General features: G+C 42.9%; 1 non-coding gene across 1 annotated transcript; it reads left to right on the top strand.

Annotated features, from left to right (window-relative positions):
• The first annotated feature begins 2,946 nt into the window (after positions 1–2,946).
• On the top strand, positions 2,947–3,062 carry LOC134961177 (U5 spliceosomal RNA). Its single transcript, XR_010187862.1, has one exon. It is a non-coding gene; the product is annotated as a U5 spliceosomal RNA (small nuclear RNA).
• The last annotated feature ends 12,327 nt before the right edge of the window (positions 3,063–15,389 follow it).

Consider the following 15,389-nt stretch of genomic DNA (forward strand, 5'->3'; position numbering starts at 1 on the left):
GGTGTCATCCTTGACTCTGATCTGTCCTTTGTTCCCCACATTCAATCTGTCTCAAGATCATGTTACATGCATCTAAAAATAATATCCAAAATACGACCATACCTTACACAAGACACTGCTAAAACTCTAATCCACGCTCTCATTATCTCCCTCATTGATTATTGCAATAGTCTCCAAACTGGTCTTCCCAAAACGTGACTCTCACCACTACAATCCATTCTGAATGCAGCGGCGAGGCTTATCTTCCTCGCTAGACATTCATCGTCTGCAGATCCACTCTGTCAGTCCCTCCATTGGTTACCTGTACTCTACCGCATTCAATATAAAATACTTTTACTCACACACAAGGCCATTAACCAAACGACACCAACGTACATCACTTCGCTTATCACAAAATATCTCCCTACCTGACCTCTTCGCTCTTCACAAGACCTGCGTTTCTCATCCACACTCATTACTCGCTCCCACTCACGATTGCAGGACTTTCATAGGGCTACACCCACTATGTGGAATGCCCTACCATGCACAATAAGACTCTCCTCTAGTCTCCAAACCTTCAAGCGTTCCCTGAAAACTCACCTCTTTAGGCAAGCATCTCAAATTCCAGAACCGCCTACATAACTTTCATAAATCTTCTTATCAAATTGCATCCACTCTCTACAGTCCACACATATCCTCACATGTCTTCTCATTCTTCACTTTCCCTTCCTCTCAAACCAGGTTCATCATTGCTGTATGACAATATCATACAGCCCTCCAAGAACCTTTGCAATCTGGTGAACAACTATGCAATAGATAGCACCTTTCCTTGTGTACACATGCCTATTTCCCTATAGATTGTAAGCTTGCGAGCAGGGCCTTCCTACCTCTATGACTGTTTGTTATCACCCAGTTTGTTATTGTTATTTGAAATTGTAAAGCGCAACGGAATTTGCTGCGCTATATAAGAAACTGTTAATAAATAATAATAAAATAATAATGTATTCCTGTGTACCTCTTTCCTGTCTTCTAAACTGTTTTTCTTTTTGGTCATGGATAATGGTGTGATATTGACATTTTTTGTTTTTCAGGAGCAGTGTTTGATGACTAAATGCAGTGCACAGCACTAAAATGATCTACTGTCAAGCTGTAAATAATACATTCAAAGATTTAAATGATGCAAAAATACAGCCTATTTTGTATAAATAAGTGATAATGATAAAAACATGCAATTGATGATGATAACTATAATAAAAATATACAGTAGAAAAAATAAATGAGTCTATACACAGCTCTTCTGTCCTTAGAAAATCAAGTTTGTGTATTTCTCACACTGGAGATACCTCCAGGTACACTTTCCCACTGTATATTTGTGGTAGGCAGCTCAGTTCATCAAAATACTAGTAGGCAAACCAGCAAATAATTCTGGAAAAAATAGAGACAGAACAAGTGCCTGATAGTGTAATATGTTTTCTTGACCTTAGTATATATAGATAAGTAGCTAAAATATGCATAGCTAATTTCCTAATAATCATTGCACATCAAAAATATCCTCTTATCCTCATATAGCAGACCTTGATGATCAGTGCCAGGCAGAGCGATATCACAATATCCAATTCTTATCATTTTTCACATTGAAAGTAATTAAAAAAGTGGCTCTATAGCGTAGCATATATAAATACCAAATGGGACCATTGATTTATCAATACATACAACATTAACAGAAAAAAGAGGTGATAAAAAATTGGATAAAAAGGGCTTAATTTAAATCCACAATTTATAGGATGATGTAAATCCATTGTGTTTGCTGATCAGAGTACACACGGTCCAGTATGAGCAAGGTAGTCCTCACAAATGGAAATGAGGTAGGTATGGTAGGTAACTCACCTTTTTGGCTTCCTTAGGGGTGTCAGTACTAAGCATTACATATTGTGTTCAAATATGTCCATTAAGGTTATTTTCATGGCTGGTGGCTCATCACCATTACAGATGCACAGGATCTGTCTGTTTGTCAGGACATGATCTGTACTACTCAGCGCATTCAAACTGAAGCACATGATAAATTAAAGTTTATGATATTTATACCTCTCTGAACTGGTTTAAACTACCGTACAACAAAATGTATTACTAAGGAAGTAGATTTTCCTTATATATCATTATGGATAAATATATGGTTGTTAAGTCTTGCCCATGGATCAATTAGAGAATGATCCTTTATTTCTCCTAAATAAGTGCATTTCACATCTAGGGTTGTGTATGGTTGGGTCTTTTGTTTTGTCAGGTTTTATTTGCACTTTTGGATACTACTTTTCTTACTTTATGCAGTTTTTATGGGTACATTTTGTTAAATGGAGAAATCTCATAAGGAGCAAATACAAGCTCCACATGTTTAGTGTTCATTTTTGGAATTAAACCTATGCCCCAGTGGTGTGAAGTAGCAATACTAACCAATGTGACTCCATGCTATCCATGATGCTAAACAGAACATTTTAATCGAGAAATTTACATATTATTTTATTGAAACAGTTAGCACTAAAGCAGTTGAAGAAATTTGACATGCCACTATAAATGTTGCCATATCTCTGCGGAATACTTTATGTGCAAACTGTGCTCTGGTGCAGTGCTAAAGCACAGTGCGCATTGAGCGTGCTTAGTAAATCACCATCTTTATGTCTTGTTTTACTTATTAGAATAATGAATGTAGTTTGCTGCGCTTGTGGAAAAAAGCTGCTCAAGTTGTTGTTTGACGTGTATGGAAATTGGACCGAGCGCTTATATGTGCAAATGTGTAGTGTTCAGAAACAAGTAAGAATTTATGTGATGTAAAAAATATAAAAATATGTATAAAAAAATAAAAATAAAAATAAATTAAAATGAAAATAAAAATAAAAATCAAAATAAAAATTAAAAATAAAGAATAATAAGGGAAGGGAATGGGAAAGGGGAAAGCGGAGAAGTGCAATGTCAGAGCTCTGGTTTCTCTTCAAAACGAACAGATCTTTCGCCTTTTACTAAAGATTTCCATGGAGAGGAGCAAAACTGAGTTTTATCTCAATTTTTGCATGCTCCGTCTTATTGGGGTTTCTCACACTTCCGGTCACGTGCACATCCTGTTTTAGCAATAAAGTTTTTGATATAAAAAAAGGACATTTTATAAACATTTGTACCATCTCCTTGAAAAAGAATCCTGCTGCGATTCGAAACGCGTTGGAGTATAAGAAGAACTAAGCTAACACCGAGGACACCAAGGACACGAAGCCAGCCGCCGCCAGCGTCCGAATACCGGAAGTAAACATCGCAACTTCCGGTCTGACTAACGGAGCAGCGGCTAACAGTGCGGCTAAGAGGAGGAGATCGTGAGTTACAGCACTTGAATGCTGTTAGAGACACCAAAAGCCTCCAGCCGCATCTGCATAGGGTAAGTCAGGGAAAGATTCCAGTACAAAAGAACAGACTGTACCCTTCCATAAAAGTGTCCACAAGCTCCACAATTCTTTCAAAAAGGAGCTGTAAACATTGCACTTCTCCGCTTTCCCCTTTCCCATTCCCTTCCCTTATTATTCTTTATTTTTAATTTTTATTTTAATTTTTATTTTTATTTTCATTTTAATTTATTTTTATTTTTATTTTTATATACATATTTTTATATTTTTTACATCACATAAATTCTTACTTGTTTCTGAACACTACACATTTGTTTTACTTATTAGTTTGTAAGTTTCTCACATAGAGCTCAAACTCTGTTTAATCATGGTGCAATTAGTCATCTCACCACTGCCAAAATATTTGACTTTGAGAGGCAATGTATTTCTATTGCTCTGTGGCTCTAATTGGCAACTTCCAAGCAGCCATTGAACAAGTAACCTTGCTGAGACTCATGAGAGGTAAAGTAGAACTGTCAAGAGAGGTAGAATGTCAACAGAACTCTACAGTGCTCTTAAATAGCAGTTGCACTTCATATAGATGAAGGCTAGTAATGAGAGAATTGAGGGTTCTGTTGTACTTTATCCATCAGAATGCACATTGAGACTATATGTAGTGCCATTGTGACTGTGTGGCCTTTTACAGTACTTGATCTTACTGTAAGGTATAAAGAAGAATATAATGATGTCAAATGGTTTGAGTTACATATGCTATCCAAGAGTAAACCTATCTAATATGATGTGATATGCAGCTGAGCAGAACAATTCTAAGTCCAATTCCTGTTATCTGTTTATGCTGCTATACCTGCTTCTTCAGTGCTGATGCAAAAAAACTATAGTGGACAGTGTTCTTTTTAGAAAGTATACAGTATCTGGTAATTAAGTCAAGATAGGTTGCATTATTTGTTTCATAAGCTTAAGTATCTCTGAAAACCCAAGAGCTTTATGCTCAGCAGTCTGTCCCTTTTCTGGTTCACATCATAAAACAATGCATCTGAAAATGTATTGATGGATGGAAGAACAGGAGCCTGTTGCTATGTAACATTAACATAATGCATAGCTGCTTTGGCAAGATTATAAGAGGTGTAATCTACTGGAAGAAAATATGTTACATTTAACCAGCCATTTTGCTCGAAATAAATAGTGTTTTGTTCTAAAGAGAAGTATGCTATTATTTATTCTCAAACACTGAATTCATACATTGGAAGAGAGTCACAATGTAAAATTGTCCCTGTTTCAATGAATGGAAAGGAGCAGTGTTCTCATTGCTAATGCAGTATGTAGGATAACACCTTCTAAATAAGAGGAACTCTAGGGAAATTGACTAACTTTATTAATAGTCCTTATGAGTTAATCTGCAGATTTTCCATATCCATTTACCACAGTGATGTGAAGCAAAATATATTCATTACATTATATTAAGAAGCATGAGAATAAAATAGTGTATGGAAACCAGCACATGCCATAAGGAAGCTCAAATCTGTCATGATATCTTCACATATCAGGATATTCCCTATTTGCACAGCTCTTTAAGTGAGCACTCTAAATGGAAATTCAGTTGACATTTTTGTGGCTATATGTAATCAAACGCCATGAGAACTTGGCTTATGTTACTGACGATAATTAAACACATTTCTTTCTCATTAGTATTTCTTTTTAACATAAAATTGTAAGAAATAATTTGCTGCTGAAGATGATTGCCAGATGGAAAATCGGTCCTTAAAGCAAGCTGGTGGACAGTGACTTGTTTGCCTTAATTAGAGAACAGTCACATTACTTGTAGTATATGATAGTGGAATTATGCTTTCATACAGTATTTGTTTTATATGGTTTTTAAATAAGTGAAAGCACTTAACGGAGAATGAATAAAAACAAACATAAAAAAGAGAAAGTGTAGCATAAGTAGAGATGTGCTGCAGGTACTTCTCGTGTTTTGTGTTTTGGCTTTGATTCTGGTTCAATGCTTGTGTTTTGGATCTGGATTGGTTTTGCCAAAACCACCCTTTCGTGTTCTGGTTTTGGTTTTGGATCTGAATGATTTTTTAAATAAAAACATAAAAACAGCTAAAATCACATAATTAGGGGGCAATTTTGATCCTACGGTATTATTAACCTCAATAACATTCACTTCCACTCATTTCCAGTCTACACTTAACACCTCACACCTCACAATATTGTTTTTAGGCCAAAAGGTTGCATCAAGGTGGCTGGATGACTAAGCTAAGCGACACAAGTGTGCGGCACAAACACCTAACCCAACTAAGAATACACTGCAGTTGCAGACAGGATGGCACTTAAAAATACTAGGCCCCAAACAGCACATCATGCAAAGAAGAAAAAGAGGTGCAATGCGGTAGCTGTATGACTAAGCTAAGTGACACAAGTGTGCAGCACAAACACCTGGCCCATCTAGGAGTGGCACTGCAGTTGCAGACAGGATGGCACTTAAAAAAATTAGGCCCCAAACAGCACATCTTGCAAAGAAGAAAAAGAGGTGCAATGAGGCAGCTGTATGACTAAGCTAAGCAACACAAGTGTGCAGCACAAACACCTGGCCCATCTAGGAGTGGCACTGCAGTTGCAGACAGGATGGCACTTAAAAAAACTAGGCCCCAAACAGCACATCATGAAAAGAAGAAAAAGAGGTGCAATAAGGTAGCTGTATGACAAAGCTAACCAGCACAAGAGTGCGGCACAAACACCTGGCCCATCTAGGAGTGGCACTGCAGTTGCAGACAGGATGGCACTTAAAAAAACTAGGCCCCAAACAGCACATAATGCAAAGAAGAATAAAGGGTGTAATGAGGTAGCTATATGACTAAGCTCAGCGACAAAAGTGTGGGGCACAAACAACATGGGACATGCTGGAATTTGCCCAGATGTAATACACACACAATATAGGTGGCACAGGAGAGCGTACCTCTAAACCACACACTCAGACACATGGCAAAGCCTGTAAAATTAATTTGAATAATAATAACCCTTTTATTTGGAGCTATTATAATAATATGCAGCACAGGCGAGCGTACCACTACACCACATAGGGCAAACCCTGTAAAAATTATCTGGATAATAATATAAGTAATGTATATAACCATTTTATTTGGAGTAAATAATATACAGCACAGGACACCACCCCTGGACTTATAGCAGCAAAAGACACCACCACTGGACTGATGCAGCACAACACAGCACCACTGGACTGGACTAATACGGCAGTACCCCTGGACTTATATGGCAGTATCAGACAGGATGGCACTTTAAAAAAACTAGTCCCCAAACAGCACATGATGCAAAGAAGTAAAAGAGGTGCAAGATGGAATTGTCCTTGGGCCCACCCACCCACCCTTATGTTGTATAAACAGGACATGTACACTTTACCAAACCAATCATTTCAGCAACAGGGTCTGCCACATGACTGTGGCTGAAATGACTGATTTGTTTGGGCCCCCACCAAAAAAGAAGCAATCAATCTCTCCTTGCACAAACTGGCTCTACAGAGGCAAGATGTCAACCTCATCCTTATCCTCTGATTCCTCACCGCTTTCACTGTGTACATCTTCCTCCTCACAGAGTATTAACTTGTCCCCACTGGAATCCACCATCACAGGTCCCTGTGTACTTTCTGTAGGCGATTGCTCGTAAAGGTCTTCCCGGAAGGAATTTATAATTCATTTTGATGAACAGAATTTTCTCTACATTTTGTGGAAGTAAACTCCAACGCCGATCACTGACAAGGTTACCAGCTGCACTAAACACTCTTTCAGAGTACACACTGGAGGGGGACAACTTAGGTAAAATATAGCCAGTTTGTGCAAGGGCATCCAAATTGCTTCTTTTTCCTGCCAGTATACAGACTGTATGAAATGCCTACTTGGATGCTGTCACTCAAATAATCCTCCACCATTCTTTCAATGGTGACAGAATCATATGCAGTGACAGTAGACATGTCAGTAATCGTTGGCAGGTCCTTCAGTCTGGACCAGATGTCAGCACTCGCTCCTGACTGCACTGCATCACCACCAGCGGGTGGGCTAGGAAATATTATCCTTTTCCTTGTTGTCCAAGTTGCAGGAGAAAGTGAAGGAGAAGCTGTTGAAAGGTGTCGTTCCGTTTGAATTGACAATTTTCTCACCAGCAGGTCTTGGAACCTTTGCAGACTTGTGTCTGCCAGAAATAGAGATACAACGTAGGCTTTAAACCTAGGATCGAGCATGGTGGCCAAAATGTAGTGCTCTGATTTCACCAGATTGACCACTCTTGAATCCTGGCAAAGCGAATGAAAGGTACCATCCACAAGTCCCACATACTTCGCTCTATCTTATCTCCTCCTTCAATTTCTCCAGCTGCTTCTGCACAAGCCTGATGAGGAGAAGGACCTGACTCAAGCTAGCAGTGTCTGAACTGACTTCATGAGTGGCAAGTTCGAAGGGCTGGAGAACCTTGCACAAGACAGAAATCATTTTCCACTGTACTTGAGTCAGGTGCATTCCCCCACCTTTGCCTATATCGTAGGTGGTTGTATGGGCTTGAATGGCCTTTTGCTGCTCCTCCATCCTCTGAAGCATATAGAGTGTTGAATCCCACCTCGTTACCACCTCATGCTACAGTTGATGGCAGGGCAGGTTCAGGAGTGTTTGCTGGTGCTCCAGTCTTCAGCACATGGTGGCTGAATGTCGAAAGTGGTCTGCAATTTTTCGGGAGACAGACAGCATCTCCTGCACCACTCTGTCATTTTTTTTTTATTCTGCACCACTAAATTAATTATATGTGCAAAACATGGGACGTGCTGCAATTTGTCCAGATGTAATGCACGCACAATATTGGTGGCATTGTACGATATCACAAATCCCCAGGAGAGTTTAATTGGGGTAAGCTATTGTGCAATGATGTCCCTCAGTTTCCGTAAGAGGTTGTCAGCAGTGTGCCTCTTATGGAAAGCGGTGATACATAGCATAGCCTTCCTAGGAATGAGTTGGCGTTTGCGAGATGCTGCTACTTGTGTCGCTGCTGTTGTTGCTGCAGGAGGCCATACATCTAGCCAGTGGGCTGTCACAGTCATATAGTCCTTAGACTGCCCTGTTCCACTTGTCCACATGTCAGTGGTTAAGTGGACAGTGGGTACAACTAAATCTTTAAGGACACTTTTTCTGACGTCTCTGTACATTTTCGGTATCGCCTGCCTAGTGAAGTGGAACCTAGATGGGATTTGATACCAGGGACACAGTACCTCAAACAATTCTCTAAGTCCCACTGAACAAATGACGGATACCGGATGCATGTCTCACACCAACATAGCTGTCAAGGCCTCAGTTATCCGCTTTGCAAAAGAATGACTGTTGTCATATTTAATCTTTCTCACAAAGGACTGTTGGACAGTCAATTGCTTAGTTGAAGTAGTACAAGTGGCCTTCTGACTTCCCCTCTGGGATGATGATCAACTCACAGCAGCAACAACAGCAGCGGCAGCAACAGCAGGCATACCACTCAAGGATTCTCCGGAGGAATCCCGGTTAGGAGGGGACTCCTCAGTCTTGCCAGTGACATGGCATGCAGGACTACCGACATTCCTGACTGAGGAGGAAGTTAACGTACAGGGAGTTGCTGGTGTGGCTTGCAGGAGCTTGGGTACAAGAGGAAGAAGGGATTAAGGTGTCAGTGGACTGCTTATGCTCTTACCCAAACTTTCACAACTTGACACTGACTTCTGATGAATGCACAGCAGTTGACATATAAGGGTAGATGTTCCTAGGTGGTTAACATCCTTACCCCTACTTACTACATATTGACAGAGGCAACACATGGCTTGACACCTGTTGTCCGGATTTGTGGAGAAATAATTCCACACCGAAGAGGTGGCTTTTTTGGTATTTTGCCCAGGCATCACAATGGGCTTCTTCATCCCATTGATAACAGTATGCTTATTGAGACTGAAACAAACACCCAATTTCATGGTGTTTAGTGTTGTAAATTAGACAAATACTAATTTATTGGTGTTAGTGTAAGTCCAACCTTAATTTAAGTAGTTTCTCCTATAACTATCCAGTGTTTGTTGTGACTGTGATATTGCACAGTTCAGAGCAGTTATCACCATGTGAGTAAAGACAGACATAACTTATACAACTTAAAGCCCAAATATCCACAATTAAAGAGAATGTACAGATGTAGCCATGCTCATCGTAGCTATATCTGTGCTAAACAAGCACTTTCAGTACAGCTAGGCATGGGTGCCTAGCCATGGCGAGCTGCAGCATTTGCCGCTCCCATTCATGCAAATGGGGCACGTGCACATCTAAGACGGTGCTGAGTCAAGTGGGCTTTATTATTATGCACTATCCCAGAGACTTTGGGGCAGATGTATTAAGCCTGGAGAAGTGATAAAGTGGTGATAAAGCAGTGATAAGTGCAAGGTGATAACGCACCAGCTCCTAACTGCTAATTTACATATTGGAGCTGATTGGCTGGTGCGTAATTACCATGCACTTATCACTGGTTTATCACTTCCTTATGCCGTCTACAGGTTAATACATCTGCCCCTTTGTTCCACCACTGTGGCTGGATTGCTGAAGCCTTGATACAGGTTTTTTTTTTATCATCAATAGTTTTTTATTGAATTTTTATGATGCAAAACAGGGGTACAGAAGGGAAAAAAGGGGGGGGGGGAATATGTACATTAATACATGAGACAACATAATGGCAAACATGTACAAACAGTTCAAAGTCAATCAAAACAAGTACATCAAAGAACTAGCAGTGAACCTAAAATAATGGAAGATGGTAAAAAAGGAGAAGAAAAACATAAAAAAAGGGAGAAAGGCGGCAAAGGGCATATTATTTCTCTATCGTCCTAAGTGGATGCTGGGGTTCCTGAAAGGACCATGGGGAATAGCGGCTCCGCAGGAGACAGGGCACAAAAAAGTAAAGCTTTACTAGGTCAGGTGGTGTGCACTGGCTCCTCCCCCTATGACCCTCCTCCAGACTCCAGTTAGATTTTGTGCCCGAACGAGAAGGGTGCAATCTAGGTGGCTCTCCTAAAGAGCTGCTTAGAGAAAGTTTAGTTTAGTTTTTTTTCTTTACAGTGAGTCCTGCTGGCAACAGGATCACTGCAACGTGGGACTTAGGGGGAAAGTAGTAAACTCACCTGCATGCAGAGTGGATTTGCTGCTTGACTACTGGACACCATTAGCTCCAGAGGGATCGAACACAGGCCCAGCCGTGGAGTCCGGTCCCGGAGCCGCGCCGCCGACCCCCTTGCAGATGCTGAAGCGTGAAGAGGTCCGGAAACCGGCGGCTGAAGACTCCTCAGTCTTCATAAGGTAGCGCACAGCACTGCAGCTGTGCGCCATTTTCCTCTCAGCACACTTCACTGGGCAGTCACTGAGGGTGCAGAGCGCTGGGGGGGGGGCGCTCTGAGAGGCAAATATAAACCTTATACAAGGCTAAAAATACCTCACATATAGCCCATAGGGGCTATATGGAGATATTTAACCCCTGCCTGACTGGAAAAATAGCGGGAGAAGAACCCGCCGAAAAAGGGGCGGGGCCTATCTCCTCAGCACACGGCGCCATTTTCTGTCACAGCTCCGCTGGTCAGAACGGCTCCCAGGTCTCTCCCCTGCACTGCACTACAGAAACAGGGTAAAACAGAGAGGGGGGGCACATTAATGGCTATATATATATATATTAAAGCAGCTATAAGGGAGCACTTAATATAAGGATATCCCTTGTATATATAGCGCTTTGTGGTGTGTGCTGGCAGACTCTCCCTCTGTCTCCCCAAAAGGGCTAGTGGGTCCTGTCTTCATTAGAGCATTCCCTGTGAGTTTGCGGTGTGTGTCGGTACGTGGTGTCGACATGTATGAGGACGATATTGGTGTGGAGGCGGAGCAATTGCCAAATATGCAGATGTCACCCCCCAGGGGGTCGACACCAGAATGGATGCCTTTATTTGTGGAATTACGTGATGGTTTATCTTCCCTTAAACAGTCAGTTGAGGACATGAGGCGGCCGGACAATCAATTAATGCCTGTCCAGGCGCCTCAAACACCGTCAGGGGCTGTAAAACGCCCTTTGCCTCAGTCGGTCGACACAGACCCAGACACGGGCACTGATTCCAGTGACGACGGTAGAAATTCAAACGTATTTTCCAGTAGGGCCACACGTTATATGATTTTGGCAATGAAGGAGACGTTACATTTAGCTGATACTACAGATACCGTAAAACAGGGTATTATGTATGGTGTGAAAAAACTACAAACAGTTTTTCCTGAATCAGAAGAATTAAATGACGTGTGTGATGAAGCGTGGGTTGCTCCTGATAAAAAGTTGATAATTTCAAAAAAGTTATTGGCATTATACCCTTTCCCGCCAGAGGTTAGGGCGCGCTGGGAAACACCCCCTAAGGTGGACAAGGCGCTCACACGCTTATCCAAACAAGTGGCGTTACCCTCTCCTGAGACGGCCGCACTTAAGGATCCATCAGATAGAAAGATGGAAGTTATTCAAAAGAATATATACACACATGCAGGTGTTATACTACGACCAGCTATAGCAACTGCCTGGATGTGCAGTGCTGGAGTAGTTTGGTCAGAATCCCTGATTGAAAATATTGATACCCTAGATAGGGACAATGTTTTACTGTCGTTAGAACAAATAAAGGATGCATTTATCTATATGCGTGATGCACAGAGGGATATTTGCACACTGGCATCTCGGATGAGTGCTATGTCCATTTCAGCCAGAAGAGCCTTATGGACACGACAGTGGACAGGCGATGCGGATTCAAAACGTCACATGGAGGTTTTGCCGTATAAAGGGGAGGAGTTATTTGGAGTTGGTCTATCAGACTTGGTGGCCACGGCTACTGCCGGGAAATCCACTTTTTTACCTCAAGTCACTCCCCAACAGAGAAAGGCACCGACCTTTCAACCGCAGCCTTTTCGCTCCTACAAAAATAAGAGAGCAAAGGGCTTGTCGTACCTGCCACGAGGCAGAGGAAGAGGGAAGAGACACCAACAGGCAGCTCCTTCCCAGGAACAGAAGCCCTCCCCGGCTCCTGCAAAAACCTCAGCATGACGCTGGGGCCTCTCAAGCGGACTCGGGGACAGTGGGGGGCCGTCTCAAAAATTACAGCGCGCAGTGGGCTCACTCGCAGGTAGACCCCTGGATCCTGCAGATAATATCTCAGGGGTACAGGTTGGAATTAGAGACGGATCCTCCTCATCGTTTCCTGAAGTCGGCCTTACCAACCGTCTCTTCCGAAAGGGAGAGGGTGTTGGAAGCCATTCACAAGCTGTACGCTCAGCAGGTGATAGTCAAAGTACCCCTATTACAACAAGGAAAGGGGTATTATTCCACTCTATTTGTGGTACCGAAGCCGGATGGCTCGGTAAGGCCTATTCTAAATCTGAAGTCCTTGAACCTCTACATAAAAAAGTTCAAGTTCAAGATGGAGTCACTCAGAGCAGTGATAGCGAACCTGGAAGAAGGGGACTTTATGGTATCCTTGGACATCAAGGATGCGTATCTACACGTTCCGATTTACCCCGCACACCAGGGGTACCTCAGGTTCATTGTTCAAAACTGTCACTATCAGTTTCAGACGCTGCCGTTCGGATTGTCCACGGCGCCTCGGGTCTTTACCAAGGTAATGGCCGAGATGATGATTCTTCTTCGAAGAAAAGGCGTATTAGTTATCCCATACTTGGACGATCTCCTAATAAGGGCAAGGTCCAGAGAACAGCTGGAGACAGCTTTAGCACTATCTCAAGAGGTGCTAAGACAACACGGGTGGATTCTGAATATTCCAAAATCCCATTTAATCCCGACAACTCGTCTGCTGTTCCTAGGAATGATTCTGGACACGGTTCAGAAAAAGGTTTTCCTTCCAGAGGAAAAAGCCAAGGAGTTATCCGATCTGGTCAGGAACCTCCTAAAACCAGGAAAAGTGTCAGTACATCAATGCACAAGAGTCCTGGGAAAAATGGTGGCTTCTTACGAAGCAATTCCATTCGGCAGATTCCATGCAAGAATATTCCAAAGGGATCTGTTGGACAAATGGTCAGGGTCGCATCTGCAGATGCACCTGCGAATAACCCTGTCACCAAAGACAAGGGTGTCACTTCTGTGGTGGTTGCAGAAGGCTCACCTATTAGAAGGCCGCAGATTCGGCATTCAGGATTGGATCCTGGTGACCACGGACGCCAGCCTGAGAGGCTGGGGAGCAGTCACACAAGGAAGAAACTTCCAGGGAGTATGGACGAGTCTGGAAAAGTCTCTTCACATAAACATTCTGGAACTAAGAGCAATCTACAATGCTCTAAGCCAGGCGGAACTTCTCCTGCAAGGAAAGCCGGTGTTGATTCAGTCGGACAACATCACGGCGGTCGCCCATGTAAACAGGCAGGGCGGCACAAGAAGCAGGAGTGCAATGGCAGAAGCTGCCAAGATTCTTCGCTGGGCGGAGAATCACGTGATAGCACTGTCAGCAGTGTTCATCCCGGGCGTGGACAACTGGGAAGCAGACTTCCTCAGCAGACACGATCTTCATCCGGGAGAGTGGGGTCTACATCCAGAAGTCTTCAACATGTTAATAGACCGTTGGGAAAGACCAATTGTAGACATGATGGCGTCTCGCCTCAACAAGAAACTGGACAAATATTGCGCCAGGTCAAGAGATCCACAGGCAATAGCTGTGGACGCACTGGTAACTCCTTGGGTGTACCAGTCAGTGTATGTGTTTCCTCCTCTGCCGCTCATACCAAAGGTATTGAAGATCATACGGCAAAGAAGAGTAAGAACATTACTAGTGGTTCCGGATTGGCCGAGAAGGACTTGGTATCCGGAACTTCAAGAGATGCTCACGGACGAACCGTGGCCTCTACCCCTGAGAAGGGACCTGCTACAGCAGGGTCCCTGTCTTTTTCAAGACTTACCGCGGCTGCGTTTGACGGCATGGCGGTTGAACGCCAGATCCTAAAAGGGAAAGGCATTCCAGAAGAAGTCATTCCTACCTTGATTAAGGCACGGAAGGAAGTCACCGTGAAACATTATCACCGCATTTGGCGAAAATATGTAGCGTGGTGCGAGGATCGGAGGGTTCCGACGGAGGAATTCCAACTGGGTCGTTTCCTACATTTCCTGCAATCAGGATTATCTATGGGTCTCAAATTGGGATCCATTAAGGTTCAAATTTCGGCCCTGTCAATATTCTTCCAAAAAGAATTGGCCTCTGTCCCTGAGGTCCAGACTTTTGTCAAGGGAGTACTGCATATACAGCCTCCTGTGGTGCCTCCGGTGGCACCGTGGGATCTAAATGTAGTTTTAGATTTCCTCAAATCCCATTGGTTTGAACCATTGAAAAAGGTGGATTTGAAATATCTCACATTGAAAGTGACTATGTTACTAGCCCTGGCCTCTGCCAGGAGAGTATCTGAATTGGCGGCTTTATCTTATAAAAGTCCTTATCTAATCTTCCATTCGGATAGGGCAGAACTGCGGACTCGTCCGCATTTTCTCCCTAAAGTGGTATCAGCATTTCATCTGAACCAACCTATTGTGGTGCCTGCGGCCACTAGCGACTTGGAGGACTCCAAGTTGTTGGACGTTGTCAGAGCCTTAAAAATATACATTGCAAGGACGGCTGGAGTCAGAAAATCTGACTCGCTGTTTATATTGTATGCACCCAACAAGTTGGGCGCACCTGCTTCTAAGCAGTCGATTGCTCGTTGGATTTGTAACACAATTCAACTTGCACATTCTGTGGCAGGCCTGCCACAGCCTAAAACTGTAAAAGCCCACTCCACAAGGAAGGTGGGCTCATCTTGGGCGGCTGCCCGAGGGGTCTCGGCATTACAACTCTGCCGAGCAGCTACGTGGTCGGGGGAGAACACGTTTGTAAAATTTTACAAATTTGATACCCTGGCAAAGGAGGACCTGGAGTTCTCTCATTCGGTGCTGCAGAGTCATCCGCACTCTCCCGCCCGTTTG

This window comes from Pseudophryne corroboree, chromosome 1 (genome assembly GCF_028390025.1).
Source record: "Pseudophryne corroboree isolate aPseCor3 chromosome 1, aPseCor3.hap2, whole genome shotgun sequence".
Classification (NCBI taxonomy): Eukaryota; Metazoa; Chordata; class Amphibia; order Anura; family Myobatrachidae; genus Pseudophryne; species Pseudophryne corroboree.